This window comes from Balaenoptera musculus, chromosome 20 (assembly GCF_009873245.2).
Source record: "Balaenoptera musculus isolate JJ_BM4_2016_0621 chromosome 20, mBalMus1.pri.v3, whole genome shotgun sequence".
Taxonomy (NCBI): Eukaryota; Metazoa; Chordata; class Mammalia; order Artiodactyla; family Balaenopteridae; genus Balaenoptera; species Balaenoptera musculus.
The window spans coordinates 18,962,122-18,979,017 of NC_045804.1; the positions used below are offsets into that span (position 1 = coordinate 18,962,122).

Genomic DNA, 16,896 nt, shown 5'->3' on the forward strand with positions numbered 1-16,896 from the left:
CCTAACTTTTGGGAAGTCCTTCCTGCTATCTAACTCTCATCTCTCCTAATGGAGTCACGAACAACCCCAGTTGCCAGTTTCAAGGAAGAGCTCCTGCCCCTCCACCCAGCCATGAGGACATACCTCACCACCTTCCTCATGGGGTGGGACTCGGGATGGGGGAGGATTCTACCCACTTACCTTCATGTCACTGCATCCCCAGAGGTGTCCCTCTGAAAGGAGGAAATGACCAGGCCACTTGGCCCAGCCCCTCCTCAGCAGAGAGGGGAAGGAATAGCAGTGTCTGAGGTGGGAAGAGAACCAAGGAGGAGGGGGAGACCTCCTGGGGCCACAGCCTGAAAAACAGACCCAGGGCTCCTGCCTTGAAGGCAGGAGGATCTCTGAGTTTTGGTAAAATTTAGTAAAATTCATGGGCATCATAGCCAAGGTCATATAAAAGAAGCCATATCTCTGCCTGGGCTAGAAATTGCAGGAGCAGGGAACTCCTGGGTCAGCCCAGGGTCACCAAGGAAGAGAACTTGGGGAGGGAGCTGGGGAGACTACTTAAGAGAAAATGGCTTCAAGGGAAAGAACTCAGGCTTTGGAAGCAAAGGGGCTCAAGTTAGAATCCAGCCCTCCTCCTGCAAAGGCAGAAGTACCTTGAGCATGTGTGTTCATTTATTCAACAGAATTTCATTGATATCCTACCATGTGCCAGGCACTGTTTGAGGCTCTGGGATGTTTCAGACAAAGATTCTTGCCTTCAGATAACTTATATTTTGGCTGAGGAGACAGGCATAGTACATCAGTAAATTATATTAGAAGGCAGTAAATGCTATGGTGGGGGGTAAGTCATGAAAAGGTGATCTAGATTGGAGGGTGGTCCCATTTTTAGCCACTCTTCATTTGTAAAATGGGGGCAATCATACTTACTCCTCAAGATAATTGTAAAGATTAAATAAAATAACATGTTTAAACCTGCATTGCCCAATTGGAAGCCACTAGCTACATGTGACTATTTTAATTTAAATTAATTTAAATTAAATTAAAATTTTAAAATGATTTTTTTAATATAAATTTATTTATTTTTGGCTGCGTTGGGTCTTCGTTGCTGCACGCAGGCTTTCTCTAGTTGCGGTGAGTGGGGGCCACTCTTTGTTGCAGTGCGCGGGCTTCTCATTGCAGTGGCTTCTCTTGTTGTGGAGCACAGACTCTAGGCGCACAGGCTTCAGTAGTCGTGGTTCGCGGGCTCTAGAGCGCAGGTTCAGTAGTTGTAGCACATGGGCTTAGTTGCTCCGCAGCATGTGGGATCTTCCCGGACCCGGGCTCGAACCTGTGTCCCCTGCATTGGCAGGCAGATTCTTAACCACTGCACCACCAGGGAAGTCCAAAAATTAAATAAAATTTAAAATTCATTTCCTTGGTCATATTTAGCCACATTTAAAGCTCTTAATAACCTCATATTGGCTAGTGACTATTGTATTGAACAGAACAGAAATAGAGCATTTCCTAACAAATGCTGGAGAGGGTGTGGAGAAAAGGGAACCCTCCTACACTGTTGGTGGGAATGTAAATTGATGCAACCACTATGGAAAACAGTATGGAGGTTCCTTAAAAAGCTAAAAATAGAGTTACCATATGATCCAGCAATCTCACTCCTGGGCATATATCCAGACAAAACTATAATTTGAAAAGACACATGCACCCCTATGTTCATAGCAGCACTATTCACAATAGCCAAAACATGGAAACAACCTAAATGTCCATCAACAGATGAATGGATAAAGAAGATGTGGTACCTATATACAATGGAATATTACTCAGCCATAAAAAAGAACAAAACAATGCCATTTGCAGCAACATGGATGCAACTAGAGATTATCATGCTAAGTGAAGTAAGTCAGAAAGAGAAAGACAAATATCATATGATATCGCTTATACGTGGAATCTAAAATATGGTGCAACTGAACCTATCTACAAAACAGAAACAGACTCGTAGACATAGAGAACAGACTTGTGGTTGTCAAGGTGGAGGGGGGGCGGGGAGGGAGAGGGATGGACGGGGAGTTTGGGGTTGGTAGATGCAAACTATTCCATTTAGAATGGATAAATGATGACGCCCTACTGTATAGCACAGGGAAACTGTATTCAATATCCTGTGATAAACCATAAGGGTAAGGAATATGAAAAAGAATATATATAACTGAATCACTTTGCTGCACAGAAGAAATTAACACAACATTGTAAATCAAATATACTTGAGTAAAATAAATTTTAAGAAAAAGAAATAGAGCATTTCCATAATTGTAGAAAGTTCTATCTGACAGGACTGGTCCAAAGCACTCAACTCAGGGCCTGGCCAAAGTTGTATGCACAGTAATGTGAACGCTTACTGGAGGGCTCATCACTCTTGAAGGACTCAAGCAGTGAAACTGACAATTCTTCCGGTAGCCTGCCGAAGACCGCCCACATGATGTTCTCCAGGGTTGAGTCTGAAAACAGATTGGGGAAGAACCAGAGATTGGGCAGGGCAGGAGGAGAGTAGGAGGAGGGTCAAGTCTACAGGTTAGGGAGTTTGTGTTAAGGATTGCCCAGAGGGTGGAGGTGAGGGGAATATGTGCCTGAGGCAGGAAAGAAAAGAAGACCAAGAGGGAAGAGTGAGGAGAAAGAGAAATCCAGACACCCAAGAGCTGGCCCCAGGAAGGGTCTTCATTGCCAGCCCCTAGAGAAAGGATGCCACTTTTGAGATCCTTGATCTCAATACCTTTATTATTGAGTTCATTCATTCATGCAACATTTGTTTACTGAGCACCTACTATGTACCTGTTCCTGTCCTAGGTGCTGGGAGTACTACTATAAATAAAGCCCCCCCCTCAGGAACCTTGTTGTGTATGATGTGGGGGTGGGGAAACTAGACAGTGAGCATAATAAATGTGTAACATACATAGTATTTTTGGTGGTGATACCTACTAAAGAAAAAAAAAAAAAAAACAAAGCAAAGAAGGGGGAAAGGGAAACAAGGTACAGTTTTGGATGGGGTAGTCTGGAAAAGCTTCTTAGAGAAGGTGATGTTTAATCTTGGTTGCCTAGCGGGGAAATGGGAAGTGAGTGCTAACGGGTATGGGTTTCTTCAGGGGGTGGTGAAAATGTTCAAAATTGACTGTGGTGTTGGTCACACAGCTCCATTAATATACTAAAAAGCCATTGACTTGTACACCTAAATAGGTGAATTATATCTTAATAAAGCTGTTATTTTTGTTGGTTTGTTTGTTTTGGCCATGCAGCTGGCAGGATCTTAGTTCCCCCACCAGGGATGTAACTGGTGCCCCCTGCAGTGGAAGTGCAGAGTCCTAACCACTGGACCACCAGTGAATTCCCTAAAGCTGTTATTTTTTACAAAGTTACTCTTTGAAACTAATGTAATATTGTATGCAACTATATTTCGATTAAATAAATAAATAAATAGGGGCTTCCCTGGTGGCGCAGTCGTTAAGAATCCACCTGCCAATGCAGAGGACACAGGTTCGAGCCCTGGTCCTGGAACACCCCACATGCCGCGGAGCAACTAAGCCCATGCACCACACCTACTGAAGCCCGCACGCCTAGAGCCCGTGCTCTGCGACAAGAGAAGCCACTGCAATGAGAAGCCTGCATGCCGCAACCAAGAGTAGCCCCTGCTCGCCGCAACTAGAGAAAGCCCGTGCGCAACAACAGAGACCCAACGCAGCCAAAAATTAAATAAATAAATAAATAAATAATCACTCTGGCTGCCACACCAAAAAGAGACTGAAGCAGACCAAGGACAGAAGCTGTGGGCATCCAGGAGCGAGGAGATGGCAGCTTGCACCAGGGTGGTAGCAGTGGGGAGATGAGAAGTGCTCTGATTCTGGATTTATTTTGAAGGCCCAGCAGACAGATTTGCTTTTGAATCAGGTGCGGGTGTAAAAGAGCATTATCAAGGATGACTCCGGAGTTTTGGGCTTAGGAAACCAGAACAGTTGAGGAACTAGAGTCCTGGAAAGGGAGAGGGGCTAGCCTGAGGGCACCAGTCACCAAGGGCAGCACCAGGACTCTGAAAGGGGCAATATTATGAGTTAGGTTCTAAGAGCCTGGCCTTTCAATTTGGACTGTATCCCTACATATTGCAGAGCCCCTCGCAGCATCAGTTTCCTCAGCCTGTTTTCAGCGAGCTGCAAAGACTGATTGGGACAGACCTGACTCATTGAAGGTGCTGGGAGAGCTTTTATTCCTTCTCTTTCCCCTTCCTCCCTGACCTTCTACCTGAGACAGCTCTGAGCCGGAAGCCCAGGAGAGAATGAGGAGGGGGTATCTTGCAGACCTCAGGTCCCAGAGGGAGTGCGGGACTGGGGTCTGAGCACTGCTCCCAGCTGTCTGAGTCCTGCAGCAGGGAGAGAAGAGGGAAAATATACTCGACCCCCTGAACCTGAACTGTGGGCAGCGTGTGTCCTGTGCTTCCACCTTCTGTGGGGCAGGAAGGCTCATGCTGACACATTTGGGATTGGCCGAGGATGCTCTCTGAGCCAGTTCTTCCCAAGCCAGTGGGAGATTCTAGGAAGTCTTTAATTACCGCCTCAGAGTGGATGCTAGGTTAATGTGATGATTGGAAAGGTGTATTTTTCAATTACATTTAACGAAAAGATTTATAGTCAAGTAAAATATAATTAGGAGGCTGCCAGTAGACAGGCCCTCTGAGAGGAAGAAAGAGAGATGAGACAGACCCCTAATGGGGCAGGCTGGAGCCCAGGCTACAGGACCTGCTTACCCTTCCCCCACTCCTCTTCGAATATGTCAAAGTACTCATCAATTCAACCATACAAACACATTGGCTAAGTACCTATTGCATGCTGTGCCCAGGGTTTACCGTGGGAACAGAACAAATACTACAGTCCCTGCCCTCAGAGAGCTTACAGACCAGCAGGAGAGACAGACAGAAACCAAGTCAAGAGTTAATAAAGGACTGCTCTGGTGGCACAGTGGTTAAGAATCCGCCTGCCAATGCAGGGGACATGGGTTCTATCCCTGATCCGGGAAGATCGCACATGCCGCGGAGCAACTAAACCCACGAACCACAACTACTGAGCCCGCGTGCCACAACTACTGAAGCCTGCAAGCCTAGAGCCCATGCTCCACAACAAGAGAAGCCACCGTGATGAGAGGCACACACACGGCAACGAAGAGTAGCCCCTGCTCGCCGCAACTAGGGGAAGGCGGGGCGCAGCAACGAAGACCCAGCGCAGCCAAAAATAAATAAATAAAATAAATAAATTTACAAAAATAAGATGAAGAGTTAAGTAAAGTGCTGCAAGGGAAATAACAGAATGCTGAACTAGAGAATAACCAGGGCACCACTCTGGATAAAGACATCAGAAAAGGTTTCTCATGGGGGTGAGGGGACAACTGAGACTTGAAGGGTAAAAAGGAGCTGGTCACAAAAAGAGTGAAAGGGAGGCGAGGGGATTGATTTGGGCCAAGAAAGCAGCTCAGTCCCTAGGGTGGGAAGGTGATCTTTCCAATGTTTGCAGAGTGGAAAGAAAGGCCAATGAAGCTGGAGCATGGAGAGGGAGAGGCAGAAAATGACACTGGGGAGGGAAGCAGGGACCAGACCCAGCAGGTAAGGAGTTTGGATTTTATACTACGTGCTAAGGAAGCCACTGCAGAATTTTAAGACAGGGAGCGAAAGACCCAGCTTATATTTTTAAAAGATTACCCTAGCTGCTGTGGGAGATTGGATTGCAGGGGGCAAGGTGGGAGGCTAGAGCAGAGACTCAGATGAGAAGTGACATGAGCTGGCTTAGGGGGGAGGCATTGAGGAAGGAGAGAGGAGTCTGGACTCGGGGTACATCAGTGGTTTTTGGTGAGAGTCTCTATGGAGAGTGAGAGGTAGGGAGAACTTGAGGATGACTCCCAAGATTCTGGCTTGAGCAACTAACTGGGTGGTGCCATTTATTGATGGGGAAGCCAAGAGAAGAAACAAGAGGGAAGACATGTGGACAATGGGTTCAGACTTGGAATGGAGACCCTCTAGAGGCTTCTGAAGGACAGAGATCTGAATGCCCCACAACAATGGGGTTCCCTCTCACCACCCCAATCCTTTGCTTCCTAGCTTGCCCTTCAGCTTTTCTGCAAGTCTAACTTCCACTCCTGCTGTGCTTGGGAGTGCATGCCTCTCAAGTTTGGAGAGAGAATACTGTCATTCATTCTCAATTCCCTTTAACTGCTTAAATTCCTGAAATTCTACCACTAAATTTATACTATATGCGTATGCATTGAGCACCCACTATGGGTCAGACACTGTGCTGGAAGCTTTAGCAACATTATTTCATCCATCTGGCTAACCACTCTTTCCATAGTATTAATGTAACAATACTAATAGTGACCACTTAATGACAACTCTCTTGAGCTAAGCCCTTTATGTGAACTGTCATATTTAAATCACACCGAGAAATAACCTGCCCAGGGTCACACAGCCAGTTAGTATTGAAATTGGGATGAGTAATCTAGAATTGTCTCCAGTACACCAGGCTCTCTGAGGAGGATGAGGACTTCATGAGGAGCACGTGACTGATGGAAAGGAGGAGCCATTCGGATGCCTTTCCCCTCTCCCTCACTCATTCTGTCCCAGATGAAGCACGGAAGCAGCAGCATCCTCCCAGACTTACCTGGGTGCAGAGGGCAGGCACTCCTGATGGCAACCCCAGGGCCTGCACCGCCCGTTTGTCGGGGAAGGAACAGTTATTATAGGAGCTACCAGACACTTACCGTGGTTGCCTGGTATCACTGGAGGGAAGTGCCCACATGATGAGGCGTCCTGTGACACAAAGCCTCCCCCACACTCTAAGAATGGCTTGGGCGTTTGTGTATGTGTGTGTGCATTTGTGCAGGAACCGGTACAAAAAGGGCCAGGTGACTTGCACGCATGTGCAAGCCGGAATAGGCCTGCCTCCCATGCATTTCCCTCAGGATATGTGTGTGTGTGTGAGGTATCTAGCTGTCTAGGCCCTCACAGAGGCAAATAATCTGTACATTTCTTCATGCCCGTGACTGTGAGTGGAGTTCGTGCAGGATGGAAAGGGCCTGGCCCCAGAGTTGAGTTCTGTGCTCAGTTCCCACCTCTTCCTGCCTGTCTCCAGCTCTCTGCATCCTCCTCCACCTCCTCCCTTGCCAGGGCAGAATGCCCTCAGCCTGTGCCGGCTGGCACACATGCCACATGGTGACTGGAGCACGTCTGGGCAAGGATGACGCCCCCCAGGCCCGGCTGGGATACTAAGCCACCCGCTCCCTCCCCCACCTCCAGAACGGAGCGTCCCCATCTCGTCCCCTTTCTCAGCCAGGGACACAGGGAGCAGGCGGGGACACAGCACAGACAGATATAAACACACAGATGCACCCGGAGATGCCCACAGGCGTGTGCCCCAGAGAGGCACAGACACGGGCTTCACACAGGCTTGGGTACACTCACATACACACACACACACGCACAATCACACACGCCGAAAGAAACTCGTGTGCAGTCACCACTTGCACAGATCCCAGCAGGCAGAAGTAGACCCGCTAGGGTCCGGCCCCGCCGGTTAGGCAAACCCACCCAGTGCCTCTGTCCGTGGTGCTGAAAGCAGACAGACCTCTTTACAGAAGGAAGAGATGGAAAGAGACTTGGGATAGGTAATGGACAAGAAAGAAGGAATGGAGGAGAGAGAAGAGAAGGGAGGGGGAAATCCACAGATAAAGGGGAGAGAGAGAAAGAGAGAGAGAGAGAGAGTGAGAGAGTGTGTGTGTGTTTAGAAGATACCAGGAGAACCAAAGTATTGTGAACACTGGGACAAGGAGAGGGAGGTGATAATGGAAGGTGATCTCAGTCCCCCATTCTTGCCCAAGTGCAGTATCAGGCTCAAGGATTTATCTATCTTTGCCTTTCAGGGCCAAGAATGAAAAGAGTTTGGTAGGGGTACAATGGCATGTGAGGGACCCTGGATGTGTGGTTTCTGTTGACCCCCAGTTGTCTTTTTTCAGGGTGTCTTCTTGCCCTGGAGGATCTTAAAACAGTAGAGTAAGGAGAGAGACACTAGGGAAACCCAATAATGACCCTGCAAATAGCTCCCCACATGATTTCTTATCCCAAATGGTGTTGGGCAAGTGGACAACAATGTTGATCTGGATTTGTTCTGGGGATTGCAGGGGTTTAGTGACTGCTTAATTTTATCCACAAGATTGGATTATGGGTTGCTATCTCCCTCTCTTGAGATAAAAGCTTCCCTCTGGTAGGATTGTCTAGTAAGAATGGATCTCTCACCAGCAGCCTCTTAGTTGTGAAATTTATGGAACACGAGTAATGCCCACTTTCCTGATTGGGAGGGGAGGATTTCAAGGACCAAAAGGTTTATCATATAACTAGGCAAGAGAGAATGAAGGGGAAAATGAGAGAGAGAAAAAAGAGGAAAGGGGAAGAGAAAGAATTGTGAAGATAGACAGAGGATGAAAGAAGGAAGGGAAGAGGAAAGAGATTGGAGAAAGAGGAAGGGGGAGGGTGGAGATGCAGATGGCAGGAGTGAGAGAGGGCATGAATGACCCAGACAGACTACAGTGTCCAGGGAAAGGTCAGAGGAAGAATGCCAGGTGGAGCAAATTGCTTCTCTCGAGCTTCCCAGAGGCCCAGATTAGACTGGAAGTCCTGGAGCTGTTCACAGTGGCATCGTTCACCCAGAGCTTCAAGCAAAAGACCCCATGGGCCTAGACTATGGATGTGAGGAGAAGCTGCCCTAGCAAACAGGGTGGGTGAGGTCAGATGCAATCAAATCTGCCTGTGTGTTTCCCCGTGGGTGGGATGGGAAGAGTGGGTGCCTCCTTGTGGGTATTTCCACCTATTTGCACCAGTGGCAGGAAGAGAAAGCCGCATGTGTGGAAGATCACTGGAGAGTGGATATTTGACTTAGGATGAGGAGCAGGCAGAGGAAGAAGAGAAGCAGAAGGAGAAGACTAAGTGGAAAAGAAAGGATACTGGATCTCCTAAAGTTTTTTTGACCTCGTAATTATTCTTTCTTTTTTTCCTATCAAGAGGGAAGAAGCCAAGCCTAGGGCACAATGTGTGTCCTTACCTATAGTATAGGTATAACCAGAGTCCCAGCTTCATAGGGTGGTTGAGATGATCATCAGCTCATGTATAATGCTTGTCAGTTACTGATACATAATGAACTCCAAATATATGCTAGTTTCCATATTGTTGTTGCATCTTGGTCTTGCACTAGGATCAGTTGAGAAATCTTTCATGTATGACTAGACCTTCTTGCTACAGTCTCAGGTCCACCTTTGGGCACTGTGGTAGACTGTGATTTTCCCAGCTTTTCAAATTTACTCCTAAAGAGAAGGAGCCAGGAGGTTTGCTGGGGTACAGAGGGGGAACCTCATGGTCTAGGGAACAGGGTGCCCATCAGGGGTCATTAAGGATGTTTTCCCGGATTCCTGAAAAAGCTGGACCCTGGACCTACATCAGTGTTTTGCTGCCCAGACTGGAGACTCAGCACCCCACCCTATTCAGTGTTGGTGCCCCAGTCCTGCTCAAGCCTGTACGGATGTGGACATGTGGGGCATTTCTTCCAGACTGCTCTCCCAACCTCGATTCCTTTGCCTTTTTTCTACCTACCCCTCACCTTCTTTCTTCTCAGGAATCTAGCCGGGAGAAAAGGAATTCCCTCACTATTTAGAGGTGTGGGATTTCCCCACCCTTCACAGGCCAAACGGATGGCCTCATTCTGGAGGTCAAGGAAGCATGTGGGGGCTGGCACAAGGAGGGGTGAGGGGTGGCAGGGCAGCCCCATGTCCTCCCATTCCCCCCAGCTCCTGTCTCATCACTGTCACTATTCAATCATAGCAGATGGGCTGCAGCTGTGAGCGCCAGCCCGGCACACAGGCTGGTCCGTGCCACTTGGGAGAGAAGGAAGAGAAAGGGAGGGAGGGAAGGAGGAGGGATGAAAGGAGGAGGGAGAGAGGAAAGGGAAGAAGAGGAGGAGGAGGAAAAGGAAGAGAGTGGAGGAGGAGAGAGGTGACTTGAAGAGAAAGAAGACTTGGTACCTTTTATGCCTCTCCCATCCCAGCAGGAGAGCAGAGGCCAGGGCTGGGCTCACAAGCTGGGCAGTGCCAGGCGAGATGGGCATATGCCCTTGATTACTACCAGGACCGCAGGCCAAGCCTCTGCAGCCGCCACGGCCTCATAAATCAGTTTTTAAGTAGCAACCACATGGACATTTCCCAGCTGAGAGGTCTGGCCTCTGTTAGCCCAGCTAGGGCAGCCCAGGTGGAGCGGCAGGTGCCAGGCCAAGGCAGGAAAAGAGAGAGGTTGTCATCAAGGCTTGATGGGCAATGGGGTTGGAGCTTGTTCAGGGAAAACCTGGGGGCAGGGGCTCCCACCAATAAGGAGTAGGTAAGAAGGTGACAGGTGCCTGGCAGTGGGTCCAGAGCCCCCCGTTGGGGCTCCCAGACCCCGCCCTGGGTTCCCCTGGGGGAAGCTGCTTATGATAAGGAGGATGGTGCTGCCCCTGGGACCTCCTCCCTCCAGGTCCTCCTCCCACTAGGAATCTATGTGAGTGTCAGGGCAGTGTGAGGGCCTGTGCACTTGGGTATCTGAATGTGCTCACAGCTCCTGTTGGGTAAGAAGGTACGTCCCCACTATCTAGCCCAGGCCCAGCACAGACCAAGTATCTGTAAAACTGCTTGAATGAATAAGTGATTGAGTGTGAAGGGGGCCAGTTATGTGTGTTTACAAGAAGGGGAGCATTCATATCTGAGCGTGTATGGTCTCTGAGTCTGCGTGTATGTGCGTATGAGGAGGGTGTCTGTGGGTGCTCTGAGGAGGTCTAGTCTGACAAACATCCTTCCACATCCTCCTTTGCAGGATCTCCACCCCACACAGCCCTCCTGGGCCCTGATTCCCCGCTTCTGAGGACCCACCAGTAGCACAGCAGCTCCTGAATTTCACACCCCCAGCCCGATCCCCAGCTTGGCGCCCCTTCCTCCCCCCTGTGCAGGCCAGCGTTGGTGGCTGGGGGTGGGGGCTTGGCTGAGGATGCGGGGAGGGTCGGGAGTCCCGCCCCTGGAACCGCGGGCAGAACCGCGGGTGGGGCGCCCAGCCTTCCTGCGCCCGGTGTCTCTTCCCCGGGTGAACAGATGTCTCGGAATTTTAGATGTGCTCTCCGCCCCTCCTCGCAATACCCCCCCACCCCACCCCAAGCTGGCACCGGCTGTGGTGTGGCACCCTCCCTTCCCCCACCTCCGACAGCAGAACCGGCTGATGGATCGGGGAGCGCGGCCGGAGGCCTGGGCCGAGGGGCGGCGGAGGCCCACGGGGGCCGCGGCAGCGGGCTGGGCCGAGTCTCGGAGGCTCCTGGCGTGGAGGGAACCGGGGCGGCGCGGCCCGGCCTCTTGCCTTCTCTCGTTCCTTCCCTTCCGCCGCAGCTCCTCAGCCCTGTCTCTCTTCGGTCCTCTGTCCGCGATCTACGGTCTCTCTGCCCCACCCCGCAGCCCAGCCGCGTCTATGCAGACCCCCTCCGCACAGAGCCTCCCGCTTCGAGACAGAAACACCTCCTGGCAACTTCGGCGGAATTCTTCCCTCCAGAGACCCCTTTCCCTGCATTCCGTGAGCCACCCCATCCCCAGCTGGCCGCCCGCCCGCCCTCAGTAGAAACCCGGAGTTTATCCGGAGAACGTGGAGGGAGGGCAGGGGGGGAGGGGACTCCAGATTAGGGAGGCTGAGGAGGCTGGTCGGCCCGGGCTGAGAGACACCCAAATTCTCTAATCACTGCTAATTAACGGACAATCCAATTCCGTGGACCCCCAACTCGGGGAAGGGGGGGCGGGACCCGCTGAGGGCAGGCGGGGGCCTTGGCAGGGCTTGGCAGCCGGGTGGTGCCAGGCGCCCTCCCCCGCCCCACCCCCACCCGCCAGCATTCCGAGGTAACAGGCATTTGTTACCCGGCTCGTGCCAGGAGCGATTGGCAGGTTCGAGTAGGCACAGCCATTCCGCACGCAGATGTCCCTGTGCCCGCTCTCCTGATATGAATTCTGTCAGCTCCAAATCTGAGGGAGACGAGCAGACAGCCACACAGACAGTTACAGACACAGACACAGACACAGACCGTGCAATTGTCTGGAGGACACAGAACTCCACAGATATTTTTCTTCCCTGAAAAAAAAAAATAACTGAATGAAAGAAAAATAAGAAAGGCTCCCACTAATTTGGGGAGACGTGTCTGAACCCCTGAGAGCGGCCCTCACTCCTTCCATCCTCCCTTGGTTGCCTGCCCAGACTTTTCCAGCCTCCCCCAGCACCCTACAGCAGCATCCCTGAACTTCAAGTCAATGCAACTAGAGTTGTTGCAACCAGAGCTCCAGAGTTGGAGCCTGGGAGGTCTGCTCCCTTGACCCAGAACCCAGAATTTCTGAATCCCTGAAAAGCTCTAGAATATCACCAAGGTGTAGGTTCCAGTCGTCTAGAATCTCTGAAATTAAAAACTCCAGAACTCCCACTCCAGGGCAAATTGTGCCCAGTGCCCAATCTTTGGATCACCTTCTCCATTAGAGAGGGGGACCTGGGCACTGCCTGGTGCCCTGGAGTGGAGGGCCCCGCATGCCTGGTACTCACCGGCTGTCCCCAGCCTTGGCAACCAGCCCAAAATGCAGCCTGCCCTTTGACTTAGGAATGTGGAAAGGTCAGGCCCCCTGACTCCTGCCCCTTTCTGGCACTCTTTCCCAGCTCCAGTTCCCATCCTGACCCTCCACACCGAGGTGGACTTGGCTATTCCACCTCTGCCTGCCCGCCCCGCCCCACTCCCCGCGGCTGTGAGAGCGACCTGGTTGGTCACTGGGCATCTGTGAGCAGGATGGGCATGAAGGGCCACTGGGGTTTTGTTCTCCCTGGGCAGCCCATGCTGGTGGAAGAAGAGGAGGCAGGCAAAGGGGGCAAAGAAACTCCACAATGTCGGAGGAGAGGGCACGGAAGGGTTTGGGTTGTGGTTTGTTGGATTGTTTTTTAGATTTTTTCTTTCTTTCTTTTTTAAAGCAAAAGCCCCCATCCTGTGTCATCATTTTTATGGGATCTGCAATTCTGGCAAAAATCTGTCTTTAATTTAGCTGTCCATATAAAAATCCTCACTGTATAATAATGAACAGATGCCATGGAATTTAAGCTGGAGCCTCGGCTCCTCCCCGCTTTCCCCCCGCGCCTGGCACCGGGCACCGGGCACCGGCTGAGTGGCACAGACTGGCACCAACGCGCGAGCGAAGGGTGGGCAGGGGGCGACCTGGGCTCAGCGCCAGGGCGCTGGGGTGGTGAAGGGGTGTCCAGGCGCCGGGCTTAGCCAGCGGGGAGCTTTTTTCGTGGAGGCACCAAGGGAGAAGTGTTTGAGGAATTTTTCTGTCTTTTGCTACAAAGAGATCGGTAGTTAAGGATTTTGTTTTGGTCTTGCTTAGGGGCTGTGTGGTTCTTCTCAGATTTTTTAAAAAAAGCACCGTCCTCCCCCCAATATAAACCCAAGTGTTTTCGCTGTTTTAACTGAGTTGTTTTTAACCCACCCCCTGCGCGGCGCCCCGGCCTCTGCCTCAGAGCCCAGCCGAGCGCTTGTTCGCTGCAAGCGGGATCCGTTCCGCATCCGGCCGGCCCACGGTATCCCAGGCGCCGGCGCCTCCGGGGACTCCCGGGCACCTCCCGCAGGGCATGAGTACCCTGCTGCCCTCCAGGAGTGAGGCCGGATGTGGCATCTGATTAAGGAGCAGGAGAGATGGAGGCAAGAGAGAAATCCTTACTTGCCCCACACGATTCGCTCGCTTTTCCCAAGGGGAAAGAAAAAACTCTGCGAGTCCAGTGTCCCCTGCTGCCTCCGCCTGCGGTCGAGAAAGCAGGCATCGACTCGGGATTGAGGGGTTGGTTCTGAGCATGCCCCCGCCCACCTCTCGCCTTTAATGCGACTCTGGCGAGAACAGATGTCCCAAGCCGGGCGGACTGCCCAGACCCCGCCCAGCTGTGCCCTTGGCGAAGACTTGGCTGAGGGTAGGAACTGGCACGCGGGTCCCCAAAGGGGTTTGGGGGCTCCCTCGGCCCTGGAGGGACCTGACTTCGCAGCCTTGGCCTCCTGGCTAGCACAGCCTCGGGCGGGAAGTGGAAGCGCCCCAGAAAGACCTGTTCCTAATTCAATTAATTCCGAAAAGAGGAATGAGACGCAGACAGAAGTGGAGGGAAGCCCAGAGAAAGGTTCGAATAACGGAAAACCAGGCACACACTCTCGGCTCTGGAACCCTGCAACCTCAGTCGGCCTGGGAGGCTGCGCTGGGCTCCTGCGCTGGAGCGGGCAGGCAAGAGGGCAGCACCAGAGCACATCCGGGCGCACATCTGGGCAGCGTCTCCACCCAACGCAGTGCCCCAGCTCCTTTGGCACAGGCAGCATCTAGGGGTTCCCTCGCCCTCTCCCCCGCCCCGAGTGCCCCAGCTTCCCCTCCCCGCACTAGGGGGCTGAGGTTCCCATTCACTGGCAGCTGCCCCCAGAAACCGGTTGCCCTCCTGCTTGTGAGCCCAGGCTTGGTCTGGGCATTCTCATGCTGGCACTCCTGAGCAGGTGGGGTGCCCCTACCCCATTGCTTTAGGGTGGAGAAAATTTCAGAGAGCAAAACGACCCTCCCAAGGTGTCTGTGCCCTTTCTTACCGCTTCTCAACCAGGAAAACTTTGCCCAGAATTTTAAAAGAATGAGGAATAGAAAGGCAGAAGCCACTTCAGGATTTGGAAAAGGAGCAGGTTTTCAAGACTTTTCACCGCTCAGGTCGTCACCTCCCCTCTGGGCCTGTGGCCAGCGCCTGGGCACCCAGCCCTAAAGAAAGAAAAGTGACAGTGTCTTGGGCTGTGAGCTGAGAAACCTGTTGTGACAGCCAAGGCCCGTCTGCCCCCTCCTACATCTCACCCAAAGAAAAAGCTCTCTCCTTTGAGCACATATGGGCAAGTCAGGTGTGGAATCCTGTGCTCACCCTTATTGTCACATGGGGGGCCTGGGAGTGGAAGTCAAGGCCAAGGCTGGTCAGGCCTGGCCTCCACTGTCTCTTTCTTCCTGCCTTCCTTGAGAATTAAACTGTGGAATCTAGAACTATCCCTCCATCTCAATGTTCCCTCAAATCAACAGATTCCTCCAAGGAGCAGGCAACTTCAGGTTAGAGATTTTGGGGAAGAGGAGGAAGAAAAGGTTGCCCAAGAGGGAATGAAACCTCTGACCTCTGAGGGGGAATCCTTGCATCTCCCAGCTTGTGGACTTTCCCATAAAAGGGAAAAAGAGAGAAGTAAACACAAGACAGTGGAGTCTAGGGTGTGTCAGGACTTCCCTGTCGCTGACTCCAGTGGGGCTCAGTTTCCCTGGATTGTACTCAGTGATTTATTGAGCTGTCCCTCTGGGTGATGAAATCAGAGCTGAGGGTTCACTGGAGGTTCACTGGGGGGTCAGGGTCCAGACCCTGGCTGAAATAGGGTTAAACGGAGAGGGGAGAATCAGTAGTGCTTTCCCTCTCTTTCCCCTGATGTACAAATGGCCTGGACTCAGAGACATCTCTATTTCCCAGTCATTTCCAAATGCTGGACTTTGAACGGGGGTGGGAAAATCAAGAGGAAGATGCCCTCCGGATTGATCTCGGCTCCAGCCTTCGGTTTGGCAGCCCAGGGGTTGAGCTGAGACGGCTGGTTCCTGCTTGGAGATCCCGTTGCTCAGGCTAGGGCAAGGAGGGCATGCGACTTCTCTCCTTGTCCTCTCCCTCCCACCGCTCTGTCCCCTTTTTTCCTCCCCGCCCCCCAAAACACACCTCCTTCCGTTCCTGGAGCTTCTCCGAGTGTGTGCGCAGAAGCGGGAGAGCAGCGAGAGAAAAAGGCCTGCGAGGGGGAGTTTGGGGCCGTGTGTCCGCGCGCATCTTCTTCTCCTGCTCATCTCGCCATCTCGCCATCTCACCAGGGAAGTTGAGTGTTGGGGAGGGGGACGATGGGAGAATAGAGCTCAGCCGGAGTGCAGAGAGGTGGCGGAAGGGTCCGGAATTGGGAAAAGGGCGGATCACGAGGACGCCGGTTTCACAAGAAGCAGAGGCGCTAGGGATCCCCACCCGAAAAGGGGCCCAGGGCACTCCGTCCGCCCGAAGTGACCACAGACACAGCGGCCCAAGAATCGTCAGCATCCTTGGAAAGGGCTGGGATCCGGCTTCAAAAACAGAATCGAGCCGCGTGGAAGAGCAAAGCGCAGGAGTCTGTGGTTTGGCCCGGGGAGCCACGTGGAGGGGTCTTTTGCGTCGGGCCCCAAGCCACTTGGATGCCACCCAGCCCGGGACTTCAGAGGGCGTTCTGGGAAACCAGCTGAATGGGAGGGAATCCCAATTAACCTTGCTCTTAGGGCAGGATAAGACTCAGGCCTCGGGATGTGTACCGAGTTCCTTTTCTCTCCAGTTGCCCCTGCCAGGCCATGACCCATGCCATGAGCAGACCTGACTCCTTCAGATTTGGGTCTGAGGTTCTCACTTTGGTCCATACTCCATGCAAGAAGTGAGGGAGATTGAAGGTGGGCCGACTTCTTTCTCCTAAGAATAGGGGTGATTTAGAGGTCTATAAGAGCCCCCCCCCCTTAGACCACCGACAGGGGCGAATCCTCAGAACGAAAGGCCCAGTTCTAAATCTCACGCTAGAGAAGCGATCCTATGAGAATTCCAGAGAAGGCGGTGAAATTTGGAAAGGATTCCAGTGAAATTCTCCGAAAACTGTGGGAGAATTCCGCCCAGAATTCCGGCAGGCCAGGCATTGGGAAAGGCCTCACGCTGCGCGGCACTGCCCGGAGCCAGGGAAGCTCAGCCTGCCTTTGGGGCAGGAAGAAAGCGCGAGGCTGGACGAGAGTCAGCAC

At 52.1% G+C, this 16,896-nt stretch overlaps 1 long non-coding RNA gene across 1 annotated transcript; it reads right to left on the reverse strand.

The window, feature by feature from the left end:
* Window positions 1–1,314: 1,314 nt before the first annotated feature.
* On the reverse strand, window positions 1,315–12,841 carry LOC118886983. The gene is made up of 4 exons (XR_005017842.1): window positions 12,632–12,841; window positions 12,126–12,172; window positions 2,373–2,471; window positions 1,315–1,348 (listed from the first exon to the last, which is right to left on the reverse strand). It is a non-coding gene; the product is annotated as an uncharacterized LOC118886983 (long non-coding RNA).
* Window positions 12,842–16,896: the final 4,055 nt, after the last annotated feature.